This window comes from Ursus maritimus, assembly GCF_017311325.1.
Source record: "Ursus maritimus isolate PB19 chromosome X unlocalized genomic scaffold, ASM1731132v1 scaffold_X1, whole genome shotgun sequence".
Taxonomy (NCBI): Eukaryota; Metazoa; Chordata; class Mammalia; order Carnivora; family Ursidae; genus Ursus; species Ursus maritimus.
In genome coordinates, this window is record NW_024423319.1 from 45,191,384 (window position 1) to 45,200,202 (window position 8,819).

Below are 8,819 nucleotides of genomic sequence, written 5' to 3' on the forward strand. Positions count from 1 at the left end.
TTATATTCTTTTTGAGTATATACCAGAAATATAATTAATGAATAGTATGGTAATTCTATTTCAAAAATTACTGGAGCCACCATACTGCTTTCCACAGAGGCTGTATCATTTACATTCTCATCGACAGTGCACAAGGGTCCACAACCTCACCATCATGTGTTGTTTTCTTTTGTTTATTTTTCTGATATGTTGTTTTCTTTTTGTTTTATTTTTCTAATAGTAGCTATCCTGAAAGGTGAGAGGTGAGTATCTCATAATAGTTTTAATTTGCACTTCCCTAGTGAATAGTGATGTTGAGCATTTTATGAGCTTGTTGGCCATTTGTATATCTTCTTTGGAGAAATGTCTATTCACTCAATTTTGGATCAAGTTGTTTGTTTTTTTGTTGTTGAGTTTTAGAGTCCTCTATATAATCTGGATATTAATCCTTTATTAAAATATGATTTTAAATATTTTCTCTCCATTCTGTGAGTTGCCTTTTTAGTGTCTTTGACGTATATTTTTAAATGTTTATGAAGTCCAATTTGTTTAATTTTTTGTTACCTGGGTCTTTGGTGTCAGATCCAGGTGAACACATTTGACAATTATTTTTATTTTGGAGAGTTTTATTGTTTTAGAGCTCACATTTAGGTCTTTGATCCATTTTGACATTGTGCAATAGGCTGTGACCTTCAAAAGTGCTTCTCAGTTCTCCCTCCATGATTAGGTGAACCAGGAAGACTAGAGATGGATATTTTCATTTCTCTTACCTCGTAGACTGGAGACAACTGAGCTGGGCATTTCTCTTCCCCACATGGAAGTCTAGAGTAGCTGGAGTTGAGTATCTTCTTTCATCCAGTTAGTTATGTTCTTCTGAGGGTAGCTCTTTTTAAAAAGAACAGAATGCTCTGGGTGTATTTTTAAATGGGTACATTTTCCCTTCTTCTTGCTGGAAACAGAAGGATATTATACTCTGATCTTCATTGTGAGAAGCTGGTGGGGCTCTTGAGGCAAAACTCATGAAGCGTAGTGCCTCTTAGGACTGGATCCACCTAGAATTTTTAATTCTTAAGCTTGTACACAGTAAGCCTCTAATAATTCATCAATTATAGTTTATTTTCCTACGATGGTACTGGTCAGCAGTGATTTGCTCCTGAATTTCTGCTCCAGTAAGCTGTGATTCTCTATATACAACAGTCGCTCTCTCCAGTTTGTGAGGGCAGTAGTTTGCTCTGTGACTTCAATTGTCCAGTGGTCTAAGAATTGTTGATTTTGGTCGGTCAGCTTTTGTTGTTGTTGTTGCTATGAGAATGGTCGTGATGACTTCCAAGCCTCTACATACTGAACTGGAAACCCAAAGTTGAAAGGTGTACTTTTATTCTGGGAAGACGAAAAACAACGCGTCATCAACAACACAACAATCTGTTAATTCATATTGGAAGATTTTGACACAGTATATACCAAATGAACCCTACTTCTGTTTGAACTATACACACACAGAGGGAATTAAAAAAACTGTGGGAGGTTATACTTTAATGTTTTTCATTGGCTGGTGTATCCTGGAAACCATTCACTCATTCATCTATTTACTGTGCATTTATGCAGCACTCATCATGTATCAAATACTGTATGCCCAAATCAACCCGACATTAGATCTTCTTGGACTGTGTTCAGTATTTTTAGACACCCAGGAATTTGTTCTAAATCCTTTTTTTTTATTTTTTTCACTTAAGACAGTAATTTTCCACCTTTTTCAACTCCTAATTTCCCTGGTAGATTCTGTAACCTCCCCAGTTACACATTGATGAATACAAGGGTCACACATTCTGTATTGTTGTCCCCTGGATAGGAGAGGGAAGGAAAAATGGGAGGTGAAGTGGAAGCAGCCCTGAAATCCTTTAGGTTCTCTCCAACACCTCAAAGATACTTCTTTAGGTGTCTCCAATACCTCAAATATACTCCATTCTAATGTTTCAATCTACCCAGGGTATGTAGTTTCTTTCTTCATCATTCAATAGTGTTTTTTATTGCTCTTCTGGTTTTTCATTTGGATAAAACAAATACTATTATGAGCTGGCAAAGAAAATTTGGAAGGTTATACCCTTTCCTTGGGAACGTAAATGTAAGCAGGAATTTATAGGATTAAAACAAGTGCTGAAAGAACTGCCTGAAGTAGGATTACCTGGCTATTGAAACCCCTTCACCTTACTTGTTCATGAGAGTAAGCAGGCCCTGGGAATGCTCACACAAGAACATGGCAATAAACATAGGGCTATTTCTTTTTTTTTTTTTAAGATTTTATTTACTTACTTGACAGAGAGAGAGGCGAGAAAGGGAACACAAGCATGGGGAGTTGATGGATATTTGGGTTCTTGCCTTAATTTGGGTATTGTTGATAGTGCTGCTATAAACATAGGGGTGCATGTGCCCCTTCAAATCAGCATTTTTGTATCCTTTGGGTAAATACCTACTAGTGCAATTGCTGGGTTGTAGGATGGTTCTATTTTTAATTTTCTGAGGAAACTCCATACTATTTTCCAGAGTGGCTGCACCAGTTTGCATTCCCGCCAACACTTCACGAGGGTTCCCCTTTCTCCACATCCTCACCAGCACCAATTGTTTCCTGAGTTAATTTTAGCCATTCTGAGAAATGTGAGGTGATATCTCATTGTGGTTTTGATTTGTATTTCCCTGATGACGAGAGATGTTGAGCTTCTTTTCATGTGTCTGTTAGCCATCTGGATATCTACTTTGGAAAAGTGTCTAGTCATCCCTTCTGCCCATTTCTTAACTGGATTTTTTGTTTTTTGTGTGTTGAGTTTGATAAGTTCTTTATAAATTTTGGATACTAGCCCTTTATCCAATATGTCATTTGCAAATATCTTCTCCCATTCCCTCAGTTGCTTTTTAGTTTTGTTGATTATTTCCTTCACTGCATAGAAGCCTTTCATCTTGATGAGATCCCAATAGTTTATTTTTGCTTATGTTTCCCTTGCCTCTGGAGATGTGTCTAGTAAGAAGTTGCTCTGCCCGAGGTCAAAGAGGTTGCTGCCTATGTTCTCCTCTAGGATTTTGATGGTTTCCTGTCCTTACATTTAGGTCTTTCATTCATTTTGAGTTTATTTTTGTGTATGGTGTAAGAAAGTGGTCCAGTTTCATGCTTCTGCATGCGTCTCTCCAATTTTCCCAACACCAGTTGTTGAAGAGACTATTTTTTCCACTGGACAATCATCCCTGCTTCGTTGAAGATTAATTGACTATGCAGCTGTGGGTCCATTTCTGGATTCTCTATTCTGTGTCTGATTTTGTGCCAGTCCCATACTGTCTCGATGATTACAGTGTTGTAATATAGCTTAAAGTCTGGAATTGCAATGCCTCCCACTTTGCTTTCTTTTTCAACATTATGTTAGCTGTTCAGGGTTTTTACTGGTTCCATATGAATTTTAGAATCATTTCTTCTAGCTCTGTGAAAATGCTGGTGTTACTTTGATAGGGATTAAACTGAATGTGTAGATTGCTTTGGGTAGTATAGACATTTTAACAATATTTGTTCTTCTAGTCTATGCGCATTTGTTTGTGTCTTCTTCAATTTCTTTCATAAGCATTCTGTAGTTTCAGGATACAGATCTTTTACCTCTTTGGTTAGGTTTATTCCTAGGTATTTTATGGTTTTTGGTGCAATTGTAAATGCAATCGATTGCTTAATTTCTCTTTCTTCTCCAAGTGCTTGAGTTCCTTCCATATTTCTTCTTGTGATTGAGTTCCAGTTTCAAAGCATTGAAAATATGCACGGAAGAAACCCAATCTTTCGGTACTAGTTTAGACCTGATTTGTGACCCATTATTTGATCTATTCTGGAGCATGTTCCGAGTTCCTTGAGAAGAATGTGTATTCTCTTGCTTTAGGATGGAATGCTCTGTATATATCTGTGAAGTCCATTGGATCCAGTGTGCCATTCAAAGCCCTTGTTCCCTTGTTGATCTTCTGCTCAGATGGTTTGCCCATTGCTGTGAATGGGGTGTTGAAGTCTCCTACTACTCCCGTATTATTATCAATGTGTTCCTTTAATTTTGTTATTAATTGGTTGATATAACTGGCTGCTCCCAAGTTAGGAGCATAAATATTTATAATTGTTAGATCTTTTTGTTGGGTAGGCCCTTTAAGTAGGATATAATGTCCCTCTTCATCTTTTACTACAGTCTTTGATTTAAAATCTAATTTGTCTGACATGAGAATTGCTACCCCAGCTTTCCTTTGAAATCCATTAGCATGATAAATGGTTCTCCACCCCCTCATTTTCAATCTGGAGGTGTCTTGAGGTCTAAAATGGGTCTCTTGTAGACAGCCTATGGATGGGTCTTGCTTTTTTATCCAATCTGATACCCTATATCTTTTGATTGGAGTTTTTACCTATTTACATTCAGAGTTACTATTGAAAGATATGAATTTAGTGCCATTGTAATTCCTGTACAGTTTCTGTTTCTGTAGACTGTGTTTCTTTCTGGTCTATGTTTCTTTTGGGCTCTCTCTTCGCTTATAGGATCCCCTTTAATATTTCTTGCAGGGCCGGTTTAGTGATCACAGATTCTTTTAGTTTCTCTTTGTCTGGAAGCTCTTTATTTCTCCTTCCATTCTGAATGACAGCCTTGCTGGATAAAGTATTCTTGTCTGCATGTTTTTCTCATTTACTACCCTGAATATATCATGCCAGCCCTTTCTGGCCTGCCAGGTCTCTGTGGATAGGTCTGCTGCCAGTCTAATCTTCCTACCTTTGTAGGTTAAGGAGTTCTTGTCTTGAGCTGCTTTCAGGATTTTCTCTTTATCTCTGAAATTTGCAAGCTTCACTAATATATGTCAGGGTGTTGATCTATTTTTATTGATTTCGAGGGGGGGGTTCTCTCTACCTCCTGGATTTGAATGTCTGTTTCCTTCCCCAGATTAGGGAAGTTCTCAGCTATGATTTGTTCAAATATACCTTCTGTCCCTCTCTCTCTTTCTTCTTCCTCTGGGACCCCAATAATTCTAATATTGTTTCACTTTGTGGTATTGGTGATTTCTTGAAACCTCCCCTTATGGTCCATTGGTTATTTTTCTCTCTCTTCCTCAGCTTCCTTCCTTTCCAAAATCTTGTCTTCCATGTCACTGACTCTCTCTCTTCTGCCTCATTTACCCTGGCTGTTACAGCATCCAATTTGGAATGCATCTCAGTTAAAGGATTTTTAATTTCGGCCTCATTACATTTTACTTCTACACTAGGAGATTCTCTAGCATCTTTTACACTTTTTTCAAGCCCACCTAGTAACTTTATAATTGTTATCCTGAATTCAAGCTCTGACATTTTAGTTACATCCATATCGACTAGATCTGTAGCAGAGAGTATTACCTCTGGTTCTTTCTTTTGTTGTGAATTCCTCCTTCTAGTCATTTTGCCCAGAAAATAATGGATGAATGAGTGAAAAAATAAAAATATCAACCACGACTCAAGCAAAATACACACTAGAGAAATCCAAAGAGATTGGAAACCAAAAAAGAAAAAAAAAGAAAAATAAAGAGGGGGAGGAGAGGAGAGAATATAATCTCCCCAAATGGACAAAACAGGGTGATGCACTTGATCCTGGGGATATTTTTATCTGTTTGTTAGATGACATTAAATCTCAGAGTGCGTGGGTGGCTCAGTTGTTTAAGCATCTGACTTTGGCTCAGGTCATGATCTCAGGGTCCTGGGATGGAGCCCCACATTGGGCTCCCTGCTCAGCGGAGAGCCTGCTTCTCCCTCTCCTGCTTCCCCTGCTTGTGCTCTCTCTCTCTCTCTATCAAATAAATAAGTAAGTAAATAAATAAATCTTAAAAAAAGAAGAACTAAATCTCAAAATTGTAAAGAAAGCAAAACATATATATACAAAAATAAAATTGAATACAGTGAAAGGAAGCCAAAATGAAGAATATATCTATAAAATGTAAAAATGAAAGTTAAAAGAAGACTTAAAAACAAAGAGTTGGTAAAGAGATAATGCTAAGTGAAATAAGTCAAGCAGAGAAAGACAATTCTCATAGGATTTCTCTCATCTATGGAACATAAGAACTAGGAAGATCGGTAGGAGAAGAAAGGGATAAAGAAAGGGGGGGAATCAGAAGGGGGAATGAAGCATGAGAGACTATGGACTCTGAGAAACAAACTGAGGGCTTCGGAGGGGAGGGGGTGGGGGAATGGGATAGGCTGGTGATGGGTAGTAAGGAGGACATATTGCATGGTGCAATGGGTGTTATACGCAACTGATAAATCATCGAACTTTACATCAAAAACCAGGGATATGCTGTATGGTGACTAACATAATATAATAAAAAATATTATTATAAAAAAATAAGAAACTAGTTGAAAAGAAAAAAGAAAAGGAAAATTTTAAACTGAAAGATAAAAGGATCATGAGAAAAAAACCCTCAAATTCTATATACTATTTTCCCCTAGTGCTGGAGTTTTGCAGTTCTGTGTGCTTGGTAAATTTAGTATTCACCTGATGTTCCAGCTGGTCTTCTGGGGGAGGGGCCTGATGCGCTAATTCTCAGATGTCTTTGCCTGGGCAGAGTTGCGTGCCCCTTGCCAGTGTAGGCTGCTTCAGGTTGCTCTATGTGGCTTTTGTTCCCTGAAGGCTTTCAGCACTACTTTAAAGGACTGAAATAAAAATGGCACCCCCCCCATCTCCAGCCCCGGAGCTGACAGAAGGAGGCTCCTCTCTTCAGTAGCCCCTCAGGGAAAAGCAGTTTTCACTTTTGTGTGTGCCCAACTCTGTAGACTCCTGTAGTGTGCACCCACGCTGATTCTCCCAGGGGATGGACAGGGGTTGTGGGAGCCTGCTCCTTGCAGGGCCCCTGCATGGAGAGTGGTCACCCAATCAGGCCAAGGCTCATGGTTTATGGCAAACTGAGCTGAAAGCCCATTCCTGGGCTCACTGACCATAGCTGGTTTCTCCACTCCAATGCTTGGAAACTCTGCTGGCTCAGGCACCCCCGTTCTTTCTGTGATCCCAGGGATCCTGAGGCCACACTGTCCCACTTAGGATTCTGCCCCACTTCATCACCTGTGCACCTTTCAGGCAGGGATGTGTCCCACTGGAGCTGACCTCTAAAACTTCCGATTTTGTGCTCATGGGCTATATTACTTTCCAGTAGCCAGCTTACAGAGGCTCCCTCCCCCTGCCGTTTATCTTCCAATATATATCCCTTGAGATTCACTTCTCTGTACCTCCTACCTTGCAAAAAGTGGTTGCTTTTCTATTTGTAGAATTTCAGCGATTCTTTTTTACGTCTCAGGTTGAATTCATAGGTGTTCAGAATGATTTGATGGATATCTAGCTGAATTTAAGGGAGCAGATGAAACGAGGACCCCATTCTTTTACCATCTTGCCTCCCTTTATACCACATCTTCTTTATCCATTCATCAGTCTATGGACATTTGGGCTGTTTCCATAATCTGTCTATTCCTAATTGACTTTCAATTCTGACTTTGATCACCAGGTGGCATCTTTCTCCATTCTCTTTGGGTTCTATTTATAAACAAATTTTTTTTTCTCAAAGCAAATTATGAAAATAACATGCTGAGTGATCACAACTCTGTTGGAAAATTCACGTTTATAAAAGGACTGAGAGGACCAGACTGAAAACCGGAGCTCCGGAGCACTCACTGGAACCGGACTGAGACTGGGAGCTCAGGAGTGCGCGGGAACCGGGGGTGGCTGGTGGTGTTAGAAGCACAAAGGACAGAGATGTGCCAGCCCTGGAAGCGAGGGCTGGGAGAGTGGCTGTGGGTTGCACAACCCCAGACGCTACGGGGTTTCTAGCAGCACCAATGGAAACAGAGTTTAAGTGGCCAGGAGAGCTCAGTGGAGAGCCTACTGCAATCTCTCTGTTCTGAGACAGAGGCTAGGATATGGCCACTGCTGCTCTGACTCTCAGAAGAGTCACAGAAAACCGACAGGGAAAGCTGCCAGAGAACAAAAGCCCAGAAATACTGGTTCACATTGTGCCCATCCCCATCCCCCCTCGCAGGGGACAGGGAGACTCTACCCAAACAAAGTTGCCTGAGTATCAGCGCGGCAGGCCCCTCCCCCAGAAGGCATGCTGAAAAATCAAGAAGCCCACATCCCTAAGGTCCCTATAAAACAAGTGCACACTGCCTGGGTCCTGGTCAATAATTTGGGCTATGTACATCCCCGCAACCTCTCCTCATCAGATGACGAGAAGGAGGAACCCTCAGCAAAGAAAGGACACAGAGCCTGTGGCCTCTGGCACAGAACTGTTGGATATGGATATAACAAATTGTCAGAAATGGATTTCAGAGTAACAATGGTCAAGATGATGAGTGGGCTTGAAAAAAAATTAATGAAAATATTAATGAGAATATAGAATCTCTAAGGGTGGAAATGAGAGCAAATCTGGCAGAAATTAAAAATGCTATGAATCAAACGCAGTCTAAACTAGACACTTTGACGGCCAGGGTAAATGAGGCAGAAGAACAAATTAGTGAACTGGAAGATGGGATGGTAGAAGAGAAAGTTAAAACAGAAACTTGGCTCAAAAAAATCCAATCTCAAGAATGTAGATTATGGGAGATTACTGAATCAATGACACATTCCAATGTGAGAATCATCGGCATCCCCAAGGGGGTGGAGACAGAGAGAGGTCTAGAATAGATATTTGAACAAATTGTAGCTGAGAACTTCCCTAATCTGGCAAAGGAAACAAGTATTCGTGTTCAAGAGGCAGAGAGGACCCCTCCCAAGATCAATGAGAACAGACCTACACCACATCACAACACAGTGCAATTCGCAAATAATAGATCCAAG